The sequence below is a fragment of the Cervus canadensis genome, chromosome 9 (assembly GCF_019320065.1).
Source record: "Cervus canadensis isolate Bull #8, Minnesota chromosome 9, ASM1932006v1, whole genome shotgun sequence".
Classification (NCBI taxonomy): Eukaryota; Metazoa; Chordata; class Mammalia; order Artiodactyla; family Cervidae; genus Cervus; species Cervus canadensis.
Genome location: NC_057394.1, coordinates 70,280,540 through 70,301,524, shown reverse-complemented (window position 1 = coordinate 70,301,524; position 20,985 = coordinate 70,280,540). Strand labels below are relative to the sequence as shown.

Genomic DNA, 20,985 nt, shown 5'->3' with positions numbered 1-20,985 from the left:
AATCTTTGCATTACAGCCCTTTAAAGATCCTTTCTGGGATTTGGGGCTTGATCAGATTTGTCTCCTCCAAGGAGCTGTGAAGAACATGCAACTTGTCCTATTTCTCTTTTGTCTGGGCTTCTGGAGCCCAGAGCCAAATTTAAGTCCCAATCAAGGCAAATTACTTCCAATTAGCATATCCATAGATTCATTTCCTTTGGTTCTAATTATCCATCTCTATTTCATTCAACCTTATTGTAATGCTCTCTTTTGCAAGCTTCCTTAATTTTTAAAACAAAGAACCAAGGTGTAATTAATTTGAATTTTAAGTGGGTCAGAATCTCCTGACACACTCTAGATACTGAAGAGTCAGGCTCTAATGATCACTGGTCACTGCTCCAGACTTCCACACTCCAGAACCTTCTGGCACCTGGCCAGTATGTATGCACCAGTCACAGATTTCAAATGAGTCCGTTTTGTTAGCAGCAACCCACTCTGCTAGCAATCTAACAGAGGTGGAAAACTATAAGATGTGTTCCTTCCTGCTACCCAAAGCCAGAGAAAATCCAAGGCGGGGTTTGGTGCCCTACACAGCATCTGGCCCTTGTCAGATACATGATAAATTCATAATGATACACAGTGGTCTGTATGACAAACCTAGAGAGAGTGTTAAAAAGCAGAGACATCACTTTGCCGACAAAGGTCTGTCTAGTCAAAGCTGTAGTTTTTCCAGTAGCCATGTATGGATGTGAGAGTTGGACTATAAAGAAGGCTGAGTGCAGAAGAATCGATGCTTTCGAACTGTAGTGCTGGAGAAGACTCTTGAGAGCCCCTTGGACTGCAAGGAGATCAAACCAGTCAATCCTAAAGGAAATCAATCCTAAATAGTCATTGGAAGGACTGATGCTGAAGCTGAAGCTTCGATATTTTAGCCGACTCACTGGAAAAGACCCTGATGCTGAGAAAGATTGAAGGCAAAAGGAAAAGGGGGCAGCTGAGGATGAGATGGTTAGATAGTATCACTGACTCGATGAACACAAATTTGAGCCAACTCTGGGAGACAGTGAAGGACAGGGGAGCCTGGAGGGCTGAAGTCCATGGGGTCGCAAAGAGTCAGCCATAACGTAGCAACTGAACAACAATAACAAGAACACAGTGATCTATTTATCAAAAATTAGTAAATATAATCAGCACCCCAAAGGCAACCATATTTTTAAATCTCAGGGCCTTTGTAATTTTAAATGTAGTATCAGTTTAAAGATAATCTCCCACCCCCCATCTCTGGACCACATCCTTCTTTGTGATCACCTATGTTCGCTGCCATTCATGGTCTCACCTCCCTCCTCCTCATCAAAGTGGAAAGAACAAGTAGTAAATACTCAGAGACTACCCGCTCAGCAGGCAGCTATCCTGCCGTCACCAGGCCCATAGCCCAAGCTTTCAAAGGTGGTTTTATTAGCAGCACCCATTGGTCTGCATTGCCATGTGTTAGAAGGTGACACTTCAGAAGCTTTTTACAGTCTCGTAAAGTGGAAGAGGAGAAGACTGATGTCAGCGGGCAGTGAGGCAGATTTACCGTTCAGATTTATATCCATCAAACACGAGACACATTTTTAGCAACGTGCATCAAGCTTGTTTCTTCTCCAAAGGGTCTCTCTCTATTGGTGAGCAGGGGAAGGGAATTATATTGCTCCACTTGCATTAAGTCGGACACAACTGAAGCGACTTAAAACGAACGCACTCTCATTAACATCAAACGTAAGTCCTTGCCTTATGCCAGGGGGAGAAAAGACAGTAAGAAGGCCTGGCACAGAGCCGAGCCAGAAAGCTCCGTGTAGGACAAGGGGGTCTAAACACCTGAAGGCTTCCTGTCCACTAGTCTGGACTCGGTTCCTTGCAGAGCTTTCCGGCTCCCGCAGAACCCAAGCTCATAAGCTACTCCTCCTTGTGAATACTTGCCCTGAGGCAAGGTGGAGTTGGGGGGCTCACGTTGGAGACTTAAGCTCATAATTTTAGTGAGTCATGCCATAAAATGCAACCACTCAGGACATAAAGGCAATGAAAACACAACACAGAAATATCGCTTATCAAAAGACACTTGGATCTAAGCAGCAGAACCTCAATTCAAAGTCAGGGGCTCTGACTCTGATCATTTTAAGAAATGTGACCTTGAGTCACCTTAATTCTCTGAATCCACTTCCCTGAGAAAGTGAGGTTACAGAAATGACAGTTTTCTGTACACATAAGCACTAAGCGAAAGAGATTTATATAAAGAAAGGCCAATTAAAGAACCTGGTCATGGGACTTGCCTGGCAGTCCAGGAGTTGAGATTGTGTTTCCACTACAGAAGGCAGAGGTTCCATTCCAGTAGGGGAACTAAGATCCGATACGCTGTGTGGAGCAGCCAAAATTTTTTTTAAACAATTAATTTTTATTGATAGAAATAGTATTTCAGTGTATTATCTTAGGTTTTATGGATAAGTGCTAAGATGCCTCAGTCCTATCTGACTCTTTGCGACACTATGGAATGTAGCCCAACAGGCTCCTCTGTCCATGGGTTTCTCCAGGCAAGAGTACCGGAGTGGGTCGCCACGCCCTCCTCCAGGGGAATTTCCCAACGGAGGGATTGAACCCGCATCTCTTACATCTCCTGCACTGGCAGTCAGGTTCTTTACTGCTAGTGCCGCCTGGGAAGCCATAAATATGCCATAGATATGCCATAAATGTAAACAATAATTCATTTTACAATGGTTAATAGTATAACTAACATGTCTTATCTTTTATTCTTATTATGTGTATTTAATTTTTGACTATTTACAGTCATAATTTTCAGACACATTCGAACCTGTTTAACAAATTACCATTATTTCTTTCTGTCATTATTTATCTTTTTTTGAGTCAATTTGGAAACCCTTCTTTGTGACATGCTCTATATTTTGAAATTTCTTTTTCAGGGGAAAACAAAGAACCAGATCATTAGACCTATCTCTCCACAGCATGAGCGTCTCATCTCACTGTATGAGACACTTGATGCTTAACAAGTGTCTCTGTCTTTCGCTGTGATTGCTCCCACATAGTAGGTGTAGTGTTTGGACTGTGGGAACGCAGGACGTAGCTTCTGGGTACACAGGAACACGTGACCTTAAGAGGGAAGGAAAGAGGATGATTACTTTTGTGTATAAAAGCCATTTAAAATATGCAAAGTTATGATAAGCCACGCACTCTCCCAAGAGCTCAACAAGAGATACCCTGCGAGCTCAATCAATCTGTTTTCAAGCTCAGTTCCATTGACATCCCATTAATAAAGGGAAAATTCCTTGCAAGCACCTTTTCTGTGAGAAAACAAGTGTCACGCTGTCCCTCGATCTTGTTGTAAATTCCAACCGCCTCTGCTTCCTCCAATTAAAGACACTTTTAGAGGAAAAGCACAGTTCTTACAGAGTCACAGAAAATACACGTGTGGACTCAGACTCAACCCTGATTGGGGACAGGCAGGAGAATGGATGAAAAATAGTCTTAATGAGGAAGCTCTTAGCCCTCAGCCCAGACAAGCAGGTGCCTCAGGGCAGGTTAGTACAGGAGGGGACTTGGGCACTTCATAGCCAGGTAAAAAAAGATAGCTGCCACATTCAGGGCCCCTGGGTCACCTGGGGACCCAGACCAGATCTTCTAGAGAGAGGAACTGGTAAGCAGGAAGCCCCCTGGTTGTACCCAGCAGCTTTTGTAATCCACTGATCATCAAAGCAGAGAGGCAGGGTGCTGGCTTGCCCCTGGACACTGGGTGGTTGCAAGCAGTGGGAGAGGACCAGCTTGATACTCAGACTAGACCTTTAGCTGTGCTTTAATCTCTTCCTCTTAATGTTTTTTATTTTATTTATATATTTGACTGCATTGGGTCTTAGTTGCAACACACAGGATCTTGCTTGCAGAATCTTTCCTTGTGTATGGGCTTCTCCCTGCTTGTGGTACATGGGCTTACTTGTCCCATGGCATGTGGGATCTTAGTTCCCCGATCAGGGATCAAACTCAAGTCCCCTGCATGGGAAGGCAGATTCTTAGCCACTGGACCGCCAGGGAAGTCCCCCTCTTAATCTTTAATAAGAAACCATTCTGACGATTTTTGGATAGCCAAGCAATATCAGACTAGTGTGTGAGCTGTATTTGCCAACACTGTGCAAAATGTTTTGGAGAAGGGAGGTTTCCAGGAGGTGGGAAATCAGGTAGGAGGTGGGGAAAGGTCTCAGGAAGAGGCTAGTGAGGACCTGAACCCAAAGGGTGATGGGGGGCATGGCCAGTATGCATGGAGGCAGAGACCCCAGCTCATAAATGCTGGTGCCCGCTCCCCACAGACTCTCGGGAACCAGGAGATAGAGGGAGGCCTCCTGAGAGCTTGTTGCAGAATATGCCGCTTTCTCTATGTTTTATTCATATGTCATCAGTCACCCTCTAAAAAATTAAAACACAATTCACAACGGTTTTAATGTGGAATTCATACAATTTTAATGAAATCAAGATCCATGTTAATGAAAAGTATAGAACTTGCTACTAATTTCAGATCACCTCCCTTAATAGGTAAGTACCTTGAAATGAAAAATGGTGGCAGTTTGTAAATAAACCTTTTGAATGAATATGAATTTATAATAATAATACTATAAAAGTTAATTAAAATTATTAATTTAATTCAAATTGTTTTAATGTGCATATACATTAAGGCACAAGGATGTTCGTAGTGGCCTTGTCATAATCTCAAAATTTGGAAACATTTTAATTGTCCAAAAAGAATTAATTGAATAAGTTATCCTGTATCCATATGATGAAATGCTATTTAAGAATTAAAAATAATGTCTTGGAAATGTATTTATTTAAATTCAAGGACTTTCTGTTGTTGGATGAAAAAAAATCAAATTACAATAGAGCATGCAGTATATGAGCTCACTATTGCTTGAAAACACAAGGATATGCACAGGAAAAAAAATCTAGAGAGATATATACCAATACAGTCATGAGGGTTATAAAAAGTGGAGGAGTATGAATAATTTTTATTTTCTTCTTGTTTGCTTCCTGGCATTTTTAATTGTTGCTTTGTTTCTAAAATGAATGTGTATCACACGTGTAGTAACAGTTATCTTTTTGAAGATGTGCATGTGGTATGAAAGTTAAAATATTTCATTTTTTTCATTTCATGAGAAGTATGAAAGTAAGATTTCAGGAATAAGACAATGAGCACCAGAATTAAACGTGAAGCAGGGGACTGGCCCAGATGGAATCTGGTTTCTAATAGAAACAGAGGAATAGAATATACATGTAGCAAATGCCCAAGAGCCAGGCTTTGGATCCCCTATCAACCACTAGTTATGGAGGCCAAGCAATTAGGTTGGCCAAAACGTTTGTTCAGGTTGGAAAACCGAACGAATTTTTTTTTGGCAATAACTTCATCTCTTTTTTGCATTTCCTAATCTATGAAATGGGTAAAAAATAATCCTACCTAACACCCCCGTCTTGTTGAAGAGCTAAAAGAATTAATACATGGTGTATAAAGTTTTTCGGCTTCCAATTAAGTCTGTCCTGTGATAAGCTTTATATGTACTTGCTTATTTAAAAAATATTTCCTCTTAACAATTCCTGAGCTGAAGAGGTGAAAAAAAAATCACCTTATTATCCCACCTCCCTTAGGGCTGAGTCAGCTGGGTAGGGAGAAGACTGGGGCTGTGTTCTTTTCAAACACAGTTCATCATCTTAATTTCTTTAAAAAACCAATTCACTTCCTTTCCTCCTCCCCATAAAAGCTCTTTGGGAAGTTTTGCTTTAGTGCTAATGGTTTTCTTTATAACTGGATGATCAATTCAACTGAGATTAATTGAGCGTGAAGCTGGCATCATCTGTGAAGCCATTTGTCAGGGAGAAGGAGCTGGAGCACTCTGGAGCCCAGCAGCTGTCATTATCTGCACGCGCCTCCCCGTAGCCTCAGGCACACCTGAGCCTCAGGTGGCCCGCCTGCCCGCCTAGCGTGCGGGGAGTAGGGGAGAGACCCCCCACTTCAGTGCAGAGGGGGCGAGTCGCTGCAGGTGATCCTTGCAAACCTGAAATGCCTAATTTCCTCCGCCACCATCTCAGCTTCTTGCTGTAACACTGTTTACTAAAAAATAAAATTAATTTAAAGCAGAGACAATCTGGATCTTATCCAGTGGAATCTCATTAATGAAGTACCAAAAAGCATACATCTTATGAAGCAGTGTCCAGGCACGGACTCGGTAATAATAGAGTTTGGGAATAAATTTCCCATTTATTTTCCTGTAGTGTAGGTTGCCTGCTTACGAATAACCATATTGATATATGAACAAGTGACACTTACTGAATACCTCATGATGATGATAGAGAGATAATTTCTAGGACTTCTGTGCTTATGTGCCAGGCGATTTTGTAAGCACTTCACAGCTACTACCTCACTTAATCCCACAACCTGTGAAGAATGGGATCTGTTATTTCCCTGTTTTGTAGACGAGAGAAGCAGGCGCAGGGCGGTTAAGGAGCTTGCCTGCAGTTACACAGCCAGTCAGCGGCAGAGCTGGGATTCTAGCTCTGCAGTGGGCCCCCAGAGTCCCTGCACCTCCAACCTTTCCGTTACACTGTCTCACACGTGTGTATGTGTGTCCACTTCTCAGACACACACATCAGCCAATCGCCTTTCTCAGGTCCTACGCAAATCCAGGCAGACAGGAAGTTCTGCCGCTGGCTGACATCAACTTTTAAAAGCTCTGAAGTCAAGGTCGCTCTTAGTCATGCAAGACCAGGTTTCATATCCTCTGCCAGCTGCTTTTCCTAGGCAGAAAGAAACAAGGAGACACTCTCTCCACCCAGCGCTGGTTCTTTCTTTCCTTCTTTTTTTTGAAAAATTCAATTACTTTCTTTTTAAATATTAATTTGATTATTTTATTTGGCTGCACCAGGTCTTGGTTGAGGCATTTGGGTGGCATGTGGCATCTTAATTCCCCAACCAGGGATAGAACACACGTCCCCTGCACTTCAAGACAGATTCTTAACCACTGGACCACCACCAGGGAAGCCTCCTTCCTTTCCTTCTTCAAAAGAGGAGTTCAATTCATTTGTGTGTGCATGTGTATATTTAATTGCTACACATTCACAAGTATATATAATATTTCAGGATGCTGCACTCCACTGCAATGGTTAATTTTATGTGTTGATCTGCCTGGGCTAGTGCCCAGATATTTATTTAATCAAACATTAATCTGGATGTTTCTGGGAAGGTGTTTTGGGATGAAATATAAATTGAAATTGATGATCTTTGGGTAAAGCAGATTGTCCCTCATAATTTGAGTGAGCCTCATCCAATCAGCTGAAGGCCTGAACAGACCACAAGTCTGACCTTCCCCATCGTCGTTGTTCAGTCGCTAAGTCATGTCCAACTCTTGCAACCCCATGGATTGCAGCCCCACAGGTTCCCCTGTCCATGGGATCGCCCAGGCAAGAATACTGGAGCAGGTAGCCATTTCCTTCTCCAGCATGCCCCTGAGCAAGGGGGAATTCTACCAGGAGACTTGAACTGTAGCCTCGGCTCTTCCTGGGTATCTTGGTCCATTCAGGCCACCATAACAAAATACCAAAGTCTTATAACAATAGAAATTTCTTTCTCACAGTTCTGGAGCTGGAAGTCCAAGATCAGAGTGCCAGTGCAGTCAGGTGAGGGTTCTCTTTTGGGGTGCACACTTCTCATTGTATCCCCACAGGCAGAAGGGGTGAGAGAGGGACCGAGAGCCTCTTCCTAAGGGCATTCATCTCATTCACTAGGGCTCTGCCTTCAAGGCCTAAGCACTCCCAAAGGCTCCACCTCCTAACACCACCCCAGTGGGCATTAGGATTTCAACATATGAGTTGGGGCAGGGGTGTGCACAAACATTCAGACCAGAGCACTGGATCTTCAAATCTTGCCAGCCCACCCTGCAGATTTGGGACTTGTCAGCCTCCATCATCACAATACTTTGGCCACTTGATGTGAAGAGCCAGCTCATTGAAAAAGACCCTGATGCTGGGAAAGATTGAAGGCAGGAGGAGAAGGGGACGACAGAGGATGAGATGGTTGGATGGCATCACCGACTCGAGGGATGTGAGTTTGAGCAAACTCCGTGAGATAGTGAAGGACAGGGAAGCCTAGCTTGTTGCAGTCCACGGGGGTCACAAACAGTCAGATTTAGCAACTGAAAAACAAAATCACCAGAGGAGCCAGTTCCTAAAAGTAAACCTCCTTTTACATGTGTACACACTCTGTTGGTTCTATTTCTCTGGGAAAGCCAAACACACTCACCCACGATTAGATGTGTTCAGAGCACACACAGTCTCAACCAGCTGTCACAGGGAGTGAGGTGGTGGGGTTGGGGTGAGGTTCTGCGTTGAGGAAGGGGGACTAAGGGGCCTTTCCACTCTTTGCAAAGCTAAAGTTTAAGATTTGGTTATTCCAATACTTGGTACTTTCCTTAGTACAGATTCCAACCTCAAGGAAAACACTCATCACCCGTGTGACCAAATCTAAAATTAGGACAGAATCTGAGGCTCTAGTCCCCGTGTTTAAAGGGCCAGGCCTGTGAAACACCGTGCCTCACACAAGAAGGAAACCAAGTCTGTGACCCAGATCCTGTCACTGGCCTTTTAAACTCTGAATCACAGAAGCCACAAAGGGAGAGAGATGCTTGGCCCTCTGCTACCGCATTTTTTTTCCTAAGGGAAAAACAACAATGACCAAAGGAAATCCTTTGTGGGAGACTTCCTACCATTCCAGAGTTACCATTCAAAGAAAATTAAAAAAAAAAAAAAAAAGCTCATGAAATTGGGCCACCTCTCCTGGCAAGAGAACAGCACGGAACTTGACGGGAGCATTATTCTGTTCTCCCAATTGAAGTTATTTTGAAGGTAGCCATGGTCATCGTCACTGAGTCAAGCTTCCTACTAGAGGTCATGTTCATAGCCAGGACACCCACCGAAATGTCTTTGAGTCAAGGACCAGTCTCTGTGCTAGCTCCCCCATGGAAGGGATCTGTCACCTCTGGGGACGTTGAAACCTCAACCAGAGTCCCAACCAGACACCACTATGAGAATGCACACAAATGTGGAACTGGTATAACATTGTTTACCTTTCTACCACACGCTATACATCAGCTAGAGATTCCTGAAAATCAGCCTTCTACCCAACAGTGCTGACCTGGAGGCTCCTTCCCATGACTTTCAAGTGCATCAACCCAAAACTCCAACCAAGAGACTTCCCTGGCAGTCTAGTGGTTATGATTTCGCCTTCCAATGCAGAATGTGTGGGTTCGATCCCTGGTTGGGGAACTAAGATCCCACATGACTCACAACCAAAAAACCAAAACATAAAATAGAAGAAATATTGGAACAAATTCAATAAAGACTTTAAAAAATGATCCACATTAAAAAAAAGCTTAAAGAAAAAAAACTCTAACCAATTTCCTAAAATGTAACTACTATAGTAGACAACACCTATGTATGCACGCCTAAGTAATACAACATCATGTTAGGATATAAAATGCTTCAAGCATTGATTCCTAACCACCAAAAAATTAATAGGTTTATAATAAAGAGTTGCTTGATTGATGTCTTGTGGTTTCTCTCAGTTCTAACTACCAAGGCGCACACCCTAAGTTGACATTTAATGTGCCTTTAAAACAATTCTATGAATTGTATCTAGAATGTAATACAAGACTCTTCCTGCTAACTGCTTTGTTTAAATGTTATGTGGAGTTTGGGGGTCATAAAGAGACACACTTTCTATGTAAACATTGACCGAAAAACATTGTATAGAGAGGTACATACATTCAATGAACACAGATTTTAATAATTCAAAATGCATTCTATTGAGAAAAGATTCCCTGGAAAGACATTGTGAAGGATGTGTTCACACTTGTTTGTTTATTGGCATACCTTGTTCTATTGCACTTTGCTGATATTGTTGTTTTCTTTTTAACAAATTGAAGGCTAGTGGCAACCCTGAGTTGAACATGTCTTTTGACACCACTTTTCCAACAGCACTCTTTTTGAATGAAGTTATGTACATTGGTTTTTTTTAGACATAATGCTACTGTACACTTAATAGATCACAGTATAGTGTAAACATAGCTTTTACATGCACCGGGAAAATAAAACTTGTGTGCCTCACTTTTATGTGATATTTGCTTTATTGCTGTGGTCTGGAACTGAACCCACACTATCACCAAGGTGGGCCTGTTATCTTACTTATCTGTCTCCCCTCACTAGACTGTGAGCCCTACCAGAGCAGGGATTCTTTTTCTGTTTTGCTGATAAATTCCCAGGATCTAGAAAGGACTGCCCATGAGTCCTTGGAAATCCTCTGAAAAAAAAAAAAAAAGGAAGTGTGTGATGCATGCTGGATGAATAAATGAGCAACAATCAACCAGGTTGAAGGGAGATAGATGGATTATTGAAATCCTCACCATCTGTGAGCACAAGCACTGGACCAGGAGTCCTGAACTTGAAGTCGTGTCCCGGCCTCTAGGTCGCTCACTGTGTAACCTCAAACCTCATCTTCCTCTGCAGGCACTAGATTATCCACCCAACTCCCGGCTCTATCCATGGTTCTCCATCTGATTCCAGTCAGAATAAAGCTCTCAGTCTCCTCACAGGAGAGGAAAAACCCTATATAGTCTTTGCTGGGAGGAAATCGGGGGCAGAGACAAGAGACAGCAAGCACAGAGTGTGGTTTAGAAGGTTCTTCCCTCGGGCTACTCCCTTCTTGCTGCACCGCTCTGTACCTTGTGGAGATGTTCAGAAAACAGAGCAACCATGTCAGAAGTACCTGACCTTGTTCCAGGAACTCCGTCTGCATTCCCTTTAACGATATTTCTGCAGGCAGAGAAAGAGGCAGCTGGACTTCCCAGCACAGAGGCACGAAGCTGTGGTCTCCCCCGGTGTCACCCAGCCGGCAATGCTGCCTCCGGTGGGTGTGTCCCCAGGCGCTGTTCCCCGTCAGAGGTTCGCATGCAGTAAGTGCAATCTGGAGACCACAGAGCCCCACGTGGGCTGTGTGTGGCTTCTGGTGCAGGGAAAGAGCCCAGCAAGAGTGCAGAGAAGGAGCCCTCGCTCCATCCAAGGGAGACGTGGGCACCGGCGGAGACCCCCACCACCTGGATGGATAAGTCCTGACAAGGATCCATCCTTCTGAGGCAGCTACACTGGCAGCCAGGTGGTGATGAGGATTCGGCAGGCCCTGTGCTAACAGCCTTATGGACATCACTGAATTCAGTTTTCCAATAGTCTTAGGAGGTAGGTCCTCTTCTGCAAAAAGAAATTGACACTTAGAGAGCCTAAGTGAGTTCCTGAAGGTCACAGGGACAGGATTACACAAGAAGAAGAAGTTAGAAGTGTTTTTCGCTCAGTCGTGTCTGACTCTTCGAGACCCCCTGAACTGCAGCCCACCAGGCTCCTCTGTCCATGGAATTCTCAAGGCCTGATACTGGAGGGGGTTGCCATTCCCTTCTTCAGGGGATCTTCCCAATCCAGGGATCAAACCCAGGTCTCCCACATTGCAGGCAGATTCTTTATCACCTGAGCCACCAGGGAAGGCCCTGAATGTGCAAGAGGCAGGACTAAATCCATGTGGTCTGGCCCCAGAGCTCCAGTTCTTTACACCTCTCATCTAAACAAGTCCTGAGCTTGTCCTGTCATCACGCACACCTCCCACCCCTTACACACTGGACCCTACCCGATCCATGCTGCAGTGTTTTTCCACCTCTCCAAGGCACTCGATAACGTTCAAATGTCCTCTGGGCTCTTCAACCTTTAAAAGTCCCTCCCACCAAAGTCCCCCAGGTTCAGACCACACTCTCTCTTGCCATCATGGCCAGGGTTCTACAAAAAGCGTGCAACACTCTTTTCTCACCTCCTACTTGCTGCCCACATCTGATCTTGCCGAGCTCACTAACCTTCCCCGTGTTGCTAAGTAGGCATTTTCTTTTTAAGTTACTCTTTGACTTGATTTGTCAGCCCCTTTCACACTGTTAACCACCTTGTTCTTCTAACCTGCTCTGCCTTTGGGAACCTTACTGCCACGTCTCTTGGTTTTCCTCCTGGCTCTCCAGCTGCCTTAGGGTCCCTGTAACCCTGCCCACACCTTAAATGTTGAGGTTTCTCAGGATTCTGTCCTGGGCTCTCCCTCTCAGCCCCGACACTCTCTGGGCATGGTTTCACTCTCTCAGGCTTTAGATTGATATCGATATCCCTGATAGCTCAGCTGGTAAAGAATCCGCCTGCAATGCAGGAGACCCCACTTCGATTCCTGGGTCGGGAAGATCCACTAGAGGAAGAATAGACTACCCCACTCCTGGACATTCCTGGTAGCTCAGCTGGTAAAAAAAAATCTGCCTTCAATGAGGGAGACCTGTGTTCGATCCCTGGGTTGGGAAGATCCCCTGGAGAAGGGAAAGGCTACCCACTCCAGTATTCTGGCCTGGAGAATTCCATGGACTGTATAGTCCATGGGATCACAAAGACTTGGACACGACTGAGGGACTTTCACTTTCACTGCCCATGCATCAGGGATTCCCAGATCCTCGCCTCCCACCCTGTTCTGTGTTCTGCTCTTGAGCCCATATATCCAGCCCCAGGGATTCCGCCTCACCACCAGGAGGAAAAAAGGCCTCTCTAGGATCCGGCTATGCTGACTTTTCCAGCCTGGTTTCTCCCACCAAATATTCCAGCCTCCCTAAACCACTGGCTCCTCCTCTCCTGAGCCTCAGCACCACCATTGTTCCCTCTTCCGGTAAGCTCCTCAGCCCTCCCTTCTCCTGGCTCAGTTCCACTCAGCCTTCAGATCTTAATGTGGAAATCACTTCCTCCAGGAAGCGTGGAGGCAGCAGGCCCAGAGGAGCTCGCCCTGTCCAGCACGCCTGCCCCATCAGAGCACCTATTCCGCTGTATTGCAACGGCCTGTTTCTTTTCTCTGCATCCTCCCCTAGACCAGATGTTTGCTATTTGGGCTTCCCTGGTGGCTCAGACGGTAAAGAATCTGCCTGCAACGCAGGAGACACGGGTTCGATCCTTAGGTTGGTAAGATCCCCTGGAGAAGGGAATGGTTACCCACTTCAGTATTCTTGCCTGGAGAATCCTATGGACAGAGGAGCCTGGTGGGCTACAGATATTTAGTCCCTACTAACTAGTATAGTTGTTAATCTGTGTATCATGGGCATTTGATGCCTACTGGCAAGTGAATGAAGGATGAATGGATGGATGAACAGCACAATGGCCTCATTTCATCTGATCTCAGGACCCTCTCAAGTCTGAGGGGCCCAGGGATTTGAAGTGGGATGGGTCGGCTAAGACCCACAAGCCCTGTTTCCCAAGGAATCCTCTTCGCTCACTGCAGGTAACATCTGCTCGTAAGAAGGGACACTTAACTTTGTCTTGCGAGTCCCATCAACACCACCCACTTTGACCAGCATGATGTGTGCTTTCTCTGAGCACATTATCCGACTGCCTCCTCTGGCTAGCGACCAGTTGTTGTCTGTTGTTGTTTGGTCTCTCAGACATGTCTGACTCTTTGCGAACCCGTGGACTGTAGCCCGCCAGACTCCTCTGTCCAGGGGATGTCCCTGGCAAGAACACTGGAGCGGGTTAGCATTTCCATACACAGGCGTGGGCTGGCTCCATGCCCCAAGTGCCAGGGGGTCTGGTAGGCTACCATCATTCTCAGTCCCTGGGGAGACTTCACCTTGGGAAACCCCGGCATGCAGTAACCCCAGATCCATGCAGGCAGCTTCTGACCATGTGTGTGTGTTCATGTGCCTGTGTGTGTGTGTGTGTGTGTGTGTGTGTGTGTGTGTACACGCATGCCTGTTCAACCTCAACTCCAGCCAGATCCAGCTTCCTTCGACCCAGTGTAACCCTGCGGGGGAGGCTCACTTCTGACTCAGCCCGTTCCTGGCTGGGGGCTTGCCCAAACGGGCCACACGAGTGGAACAACACAAGCCTTTCCACTTACCATCCAGATGTTTCCAGATATTGTCACGTTTGTGGTTAGAAAACATCTGGGTGTCTCCTTGACTCCGCATCCACTTTTTACTCAGATGCTTGCTGTCAGTCATAAAAAACTCTGATGGGGTTGTCTCTCTTTTCCCTTCAAATCTGCCATTTCTTTTCCTTCATTGACACCCAGGAGGTGAACTCCAGGTGTGACAGTCATTTCAGAGCCAGTGTGGCTGAGTCATCTCCTCAGACCTTTGCACTGATCACCCCAGAGACCTGCTGCAGGACTCGGGGCTCAGCTACCCGGTGGGAACACAGCCCTCCCCTCGACCCTGGCCGCCCCGGACAGACCACCTGACCACCAGCCACCCCCACGTTCCTTCCCTGCAAGATCCAGTTCTTAGTGCTTCTCTCGCTGCTCCCAGAGGAATGTCTGAACAGAAGCTGGAGCCTTTTTTAGTTTCTTGAGAGAAAAGTTTCTATAAATACAAAACACTGTTACGATACGACCCTATTATTCACCAGCCAACCAATTTTTCCTGCACATCTGTGACTTACAAGTTTGTTCATAACAGGGCTCCTGGCTACAGATTAGTTGGATTCAAATATACCATATCAAAATAACTCTCAGAACTGATTTATTTCTCACTATCAAACTTAAATATCCATTTATTAATCAAATTATTAACCAGCCAAGCCCATAAACATTTCTTTGGCCTCTAGTATGGGATAGGTTTTGGAATAAATGATAAGGACACCAAGAAAAACACGTGAACTTGCCCTCAAACCACTTACCCTCTGAGCTCGTTTGCTAGGGCCGCAGGAACAAAACACCACACCCTGCGTGGCCTGAAGAACAGAAATTTATTTTCTGACAGTTCCAGAGCCTGGACCTCCAAGATCAAGGAGGTTGGAAGGTCTGATTTCTTCCAAGGCCTCGATGCTCAACGTGCAGATGGCCATCTCCTCACCCTGTGCTCATGTGTTCTTTCCTCCATTCACCCACATCCCCCGTGTCTCTTCCTCTTCTTATAAGGATACCAGTCAGACTGAATTAAGGCTCCACCCTAACAACTTCGTTTTAACTCAACCACTGCTTTGAAGACCTTATCTCCAAGCACGTTACATTCTGAGGTACTAGGGGCTGGACGTCAGTGTATGAATTTAGGGAGCAAGACACAATTATGCCCGTAACACCACCACCTAAGTGGAGAGGTAGAGAAGTTTAAAACTGATTCTAATTAAGTATTTTAAGGACTACAGGGCTTCCCAGTAGCTCAGTGGTTAAAAAAAAAAAAAAATTGCCTGCTACACAGGAGACTCCAGAGACATGGATTTAATCCCTGGAGGAGGAAATGGTTGCCCACTCCAGTATTCTTGCCTGGAGAAGTCGACGGACAGAGGAGCTTAGTCAGCTGTAGTCCACGGGGTCGCAGAGTCAGACATGACTGAGTGAGCATGCCTCTTAAGGACTCTGGTAAAGGAAGTATGGGGTGATCCTGAAACATCAAACAGGGTGCCTAGGCCAGTCTGGATGAAGTAAAAAGGCATCAGGGAAGGTTTCTGAGAGCAGGAGGTGCTGAGCCATGCTGCATGCTCTGGACAGTGAAATGTGAGCAGAAATGACCCGTGTCACTTCTGGATGGAAACTCTAAAAGCCCGGATGTGTTTCTCCATAATCCTTCTATTTCCTTCTGCCATAAAGTCCCCAGAGTTCCCTTCATCAGCCCAGGTTCCGGACACAGAGCGGAAGTGCAGCCAACCTACAACGGACACGGAGCGCGAGGGAGAAGGAAGTCTCTGCCACTGTCAACCACTGAGAGTCAGGGATAACTGGATTCCTGCCACATAGTCTGGCCCGCCGTAACGGCCGCAGCTACAGAAGCCAGAGGTCAGGGTTCCATGAAATAACTAGCAACATACATTGTCAAATCCTGCACAGCCAGTTCAGAGAAAATCTGAAATCACAGGCAAGGGGGTGGACAGACAGGAGAAGAACCCTGAGGCAGCAAGAGAGAGACGGGTTCCAGGGGGAGGCGACAGGCCTAAGGTGTAAGGAGAGGCATTTCCTTTCCTTCAGTCTCAGTGGAAGCGCCTGGAAGACAGAACAGGTACCATTTTAGGAGGCCGGTGGACCGGAAGTTGAAATAGCTTGGAACGGGCACTATGAAATCAAAATGAAATTAAGATCTCTATGCTATAATAACTAAAGGGAAGGAGGCATTACTTCTGCCTGGAGCAATAAAGGAAGATAGAAAAGTAGGGATTTGAGCCCAACTTGAAGGGCAGATATATTTGTTAAGGTAATAATAGTTACCTTGGGCTTCCCAGGTGGCGCTAATGCTAAAGAATCTGACTGCCAATGCAGGAAATGTAAGAGATGCAGGTTTGATCCCTGGGTCAGGAAGATCCCTTAGAAAAGGAAATGGCAACCCACTCCAGTATTCTTGCCTGGAGAATCCCATGGACAGAGGATCCTGGCCAGCTATAGCCCACAGGGCTGCAAAGGGTCTGACACGACTGAGCAACTGAGCATGCACACACAACACTAGCTTCCCTAACAGACAAACCCCAGAATATGAGTGGCTTGACCCAATCTAATTTTTTCTAACATGGAAAGTTCAAAATGATGGAGCAGAGGCTCTGTGCCACTCAGTCTTTCAGGGACAAGATTGATGAAGTTTCTGCCATCTTCAGTATTTGATTTTCATTGCCAAGTTGTCCTGATATTTATAAGCAGTTTGCAGACAGAGGAAGGGAACAAGGGAAGAGTGGATGGGCAGGTTCTTATAGGTAAGGCCTGGAAGTGGTGTCTATTACACCCATACCTAACTTCGAGGCAGACTGGGAAAAGTAGCCTAGTTAGTAGAAAGCCCAGTCTACCCAATGGGTAATTAAAATGTATGACGTAAAAAGAGAAGGTTACGAAACATGGATAGAGCTTGTGCTGATCTTGTTTGAAAAAAACGTTAAATGCATATACTGCGATTGCATTAAAAGAACTCAAATATTAACCCTAGTTTTCTCTGAGAGATTAGATAACAGATGGTTTATTTTCTCTCTGTAGTTTTCCATATTTGTTCTTTAAAATATTCTTAAGACTTCCTTGGTGGTCCAGGGGTTAAGACACTACACTTTCACTGTGGGGGCATGGGTTCAACCCCTGGTCAGGGAAGATCCCACATGCCATGTGGCATGATAAAAAAAAAAAAATTCTTAAATAACCATTTGTTACACTTATGAAAATGACAGCAAAAGAGATAAATAGTAGCACCGTTTCCTATCTATTTCTTGAGTTATCTCTGAGACACAATGAGAAGATGCTCATGAACACTCTTTGAGAAAAAGCCAAGAACCATTTGCATGTCCATTTATGATTATGGTCATAATTACCCCTAATACTGTTTGAACAGAAAGTTAGAGGTGCACAGAATGAACCAGGAGGTGACATGGTCACAGGAGTGGGTCAGGTAATGATGGAGGCCCCATCTCAGAACTTCTCCACCTGAGCTATACTTTAGAATTGCCTAGAGAGGTTAAAACTACAAACCAAGGGAATCAGAATGTCCAGGTATAGGGCCAGGCATCAGCATTTCCCACAATCTTCTCAGTAAAATCCATGTATGGCGGGATTGAGAACTTCTCTTCTACATATAGGAAAGCCCTGGAAGCTACTGTTTTATTGTTTATTGGGATAAAGGTACAGGGGAAGTGGGCTGGGATATTGTTGCTGCTGTCGTTCAGTCACGAAGCTGTGTCCATCTCTTTGCAACCCCATGGATTGTAGCCCACCAGGTTCCTCTGCCCCTGAGGATTTTCAGGCAAGAACATTGGAATGCCATTTCCTTCTCCAAGGGCTCTTCCCAGACTAGGGATCGAACCTGTGTCTCCTGCACTGGCAGGCAGATTCTTTACCTGCCACCAGGGAAGCCAGGGCTGGGATATGCTCAAGCCTTAAAAGAAATCCTTCAAAAGTCTGAATGTCCTAGGATGCAGTCAGGTCTTTTTCCAGTAATGGGTGTTATAATCTCAATTTGACATTTTCCACTGGGTGGAGTTGGGAAAACTAGCATATGAGGCCCCCACCAGAAACTGGTCTAATTCTTTTATAGGAAAATTTCCTAGTCTATGTGCTAGAGATAATACTGACAACACACATTTCTAGCGCAGATTATAGCTATCAATGCAGTGTCCCGGGCATTACCTCACTGGAGACTTGTAATCACTGTTTTGTTTTGTTTTTTAACACTGGTGGATATTTATTTCACATTCCCCCACTTAATAGCTTCAGGGAGGTATAACTAATATACAATAAACTGAACATGTTTAAGCACACGACTTTGTACATTTGATACAGGTATACCCTGTGAAAAATCACCACATTCAGGCTACGAATATCTCTGTCATCCCACACAATTTCCTCACGCCCCTTCAGAATCACTCCATGTGAGCTCACTTTCATCTCAAGGCAACTATGGATCTTCTTTCTGTTATTCTCGATTAGTCCGCATTTTCTAGAATTTTATATAAATGGGCATACACAGTACTAGTCTGTCTCTTTTCATTCACCATAATTACTTTGAGATTCATCCATATCGTTGTTTACTAGTATTCCATCTTATGGATATGCCACAATTTATTCATTCTCCTACAGTTGTTTCCAGTTTGGGCTATACAAATAGAGCAGTGATTCCTTCACAGGCGAAGTCCTCATAAGGCTAGATAGAGATGTGTGTGTGCTTAATTGCTTCAGTCATGTCTGAATCTTTGTGACCCTATGGACTGTAGCCTGCTAGGCTCCTTTGTCCATGGGGATTCTCCAGACAAGAAGACTGGAGTGGGTTGCCATGCCCTCTTCCAGATATTATAGGGATACATGCTTTCAGTTCTTCGGGGTAAATGCCTAGCAATGGAATTGCTATATCATATGGTGAGTGAATGTTTAACTTTTTAAAAAAACTATCAAACTGTTTACCAAAGTGGTCATACCATTTCACATTCCCACCAGGAGGGTATGAATTTCCAATTCCTCCAACTCAACAGTTGGTATGGCCAGTCTTTTTAATTTTATCTATTCTTATAAGTATGTAGTGATATCTCATTGTGGTTACTTCCTTAATGACTAATGATAAACGTCAACCCTGACCTCACAGGAGATAGACAGATAGACAGACAGACAGACAGACAAAAATATATTCAAAATAAATTACAAACTTATATACAAAAACAAAACTGATGAAGCTTCTGGAAGAAAACACAGTTGCAAAACACATTTGTAATCTTAGGTAGGCAAAGATTTCTTCGATGGGACATAAAGAGAAAAATAATAATATTTATAAAATAATATACTGAACTTTTGCAAAACTACTATCTCTGCTCTTCTAAAGATATTATTAAGAGAATGAAAAGGCAAGCACAGTTTGGCAGAGAGTTTTGTAAAGCACATAATCTGGTAAAGGTCTTGTGTCTTGAGTACATATAAAGGACTTTCAAAACTCAATCAAGGAAAACAATCCAATTTTTAAACGTATTTATTTAATTTTTTGATTGTGCCTGGTCTTTGTTGCTGCCTGAGGGCTTTCTCTACTTCTGGCGAGTGGGGGCTCCTCTCTAGCTGCGGTGAGCAGGCTTCCCATTGTAGTGGCTTCTCTTGTTGCAGAAGACAGGCTCCAGAGTGTGCAGGTTTCAGTAGTTGTGACACGTAGGCTTAGTTGCCCCTCAGTATATGGAATCTTCCTGGACCAGGGATCGAATCCATGCCACCTGCATTGGCAGACAGATTCTTAACCACTGGACCACCAGAGAAGTCCAACAAACTGTTGTGTTTTTATTTTCGCTTTTTTTTTTAAATGGGTGAAAGATTTGAGTGGTCACTTCACCAGAGGAGAGATATAGATAGCAAATAAAATCCCCACAATATGCGCAACATCGTTGTCCCAGTAAGCACTTCTAAGGCAAGCCAGGTAAGTAATATCTTCATCACTATCATCCTCTTGATTTTACCAATGAAGAAACAGAAACTCAGAGAGGTCACATGACTTAAGATGACACAATCAGGAAGCAGAACGTCTGGACTAGAGTCTCAGTCTCCAGCCCAAGTGTCTTTTCCAGGACACAGCCAGGGATCTCAGGCAGCCAGCAGTGATTCCAGGGCAGCATCCTGTGAGAAGAGTCAGGGGTGAGAGGGCATGAGCGCACATCAGGAGCACAACGAGACAACAGCATGTGAAGGAGAGAGGGGAGAAGGCTGGGACAGGAATGTCTGGGCAAAGCAGGACCAAAACTCGCTGCACCCAAGGAGGACTCAGAGGCTAAGAGGTTGGGATATTGCCAAGCAGGCAAACAGTCACAAAGCTAGAGAGGATCCCGTGTGCCAGAGGCCAATGCAAGTTAGGGTTCAACTCCCAGGCAGGTAATCCACGTAGCAGAAAAGACTCAGCATTGCCTGTGATGAACAGCTGTGATAGAGAAAGGCGCTATGGAGCCATACTGGAGAGATGAGTAGATCACCATGACCAGAACAGAATCAGAGCGAGGCACAAGCCCTGGTACCCTGGAGGCGGCAGAGATAAGTAGGAAGGACCCCTGCTTGACCACCGAGTACACTCCAGGGGTCCAGGTGGGGCAGGAATTGGAGGCCGTGGGATGGATCTAAGCAGGCCACCCCAGGGAGGTGACATTCAGTTGCTCTTGGAGACTTGAGACATAAAATGTCAGTGGTAGGAGTTGTGGGTCAAATGTGATTCATTGTGGCTTCTTTAATTTTGGTTCTCAACTTCTATTTTAATCGTACCTTGATTACATGGTCTCAAAATGAATAACTGAATTTTTTTAGTATTACTCATCTACATGCCTTTAATCATATCATTGATCTTACTAATCAGCAGTCTCAACCCAGTGTCTGATGATGCTGTCTTACAGATATGGTGATAAGTCCAGAGTCAACAGAAGGCCCTACACCTGCAAAAGAAGCCACTCACTTTTTTCCATTCAAGATGGTTG

The 20,985-nt window shown here is 44.8% G+C and overlaps 1 long non-coding RNA gene across 4 annotated transcripts in view; it reads right to left on the bottom strand.

Annotated features, from left to right (window-relative positions):
- Positions 1–1,021: 1,021 nt before the first annotated feature.
- The window catches only part of LOC122447339, a 127,287-nt gene continuing 107,323 nt past the window's right edge, over positions 1,022–20,985 (bottom strand). For 2 of the 4 annotated variants that reach the window (XR_006271194.1, XR_006271193.1), the window contains one exon: positions 1,022–3,120. This is a non-coding gene — a long non-coding RNA (uncharacterized LOC122447339). Of the gene's footprint in view, positions 3,121–19,729; positions 20,144–20,985 lie in introns of those variants that run through there. The other 2 variants (XR_006271192.1, XR_006271191.1) reach the window with 1 other exon arrangement.